Source organism: Poecilia formosa, unplaced genomic scaffold (assembly GCF_000485575.1).
Source record: "Poecilia formosa unplaced genomic scaffold, Poecilia_formosa-5.1.2 Scaffold790, whole genome shotgun sequence".
Lineage (NCBI taxonomy): Eukaryota > Metazoa > Chordata > Actinopteri > Cyprinodontiformes > Poeciliidae > Poecilia > Poecilia formosa.
Window position 1 is genome coordinate 67,172 of NW_006800729.1, and position 922 is coordinate 68,093.

Sequence of the window (922 nt, forward strand, 5' to 3'; positions counted from 1 at the left end):
ATAATAATAATAATAATAATTCTCAGATATCAATAAACTTTAAATTCCAACATTTAAAACTGAAAAACATTTAAATATTAAAATGAATCAACAGATAAAATGAATGATAACAACAACATCAAAGTGAAACTTTGATCTTCCAGTTTCTGGTAGAAAAATAGAAATTATTAAATATGATTCATTTCTCATTAATATTTGTTTCATTGTTTCTCTAAATGAGATAAAAACTAAATTAAATCTTTAACTTTCTGCCTGTTGAATCTTTTATTGTTTCTGATATTTTATTCATAAACAGCAGAAATTATTTTACAGTGTAAAAGTTTTCAACAGTTTGAACGTGGAGGCGTCCGCTGACCTTTGACCCCAAACTGGGTCAGTATCCTCAGAATCAACATGGATTTTATTGACTTGTTTTATATTTACATGATAATCTCACTTTGACAAGTAAATATTTATATAGATTTATGTTTATTACAGGTTTATTTCCTGTGATGTAAGAATTTATGTTATTATGCTTTAAATATTCTAATTAAACTTGTGATTAATAAAGATAAATAAAGTTCAGTTATTATGTGTAGGGATTCATTTGTGTTTAGAATAACAAATTAAATTATGAAATTTTATCATCCTGGGACATTTTAAAGTGTAAAATGTTTTAATAACAGATTTTCTTTGTTGCAAAACTTATTTTTTCCACATAAACTTTGTTTTTTATTTGTATTTTAAATATAAGTTAAAAATTATTTTTGATCCGTTCATAAAACTGAACTTTAATCGGCTAAAAAACCAAAAACCTGCAGAAACTTTAACTAAGAAACTAAACAAAGTTTAGAGTTTATTTAGTTCCTGTTTCATTCCTGACAGGACAGAAACAAACGGGGTGTGTGTGTGTGTGTGTGTGTGTGTGTGTGTGTGTGTGTGT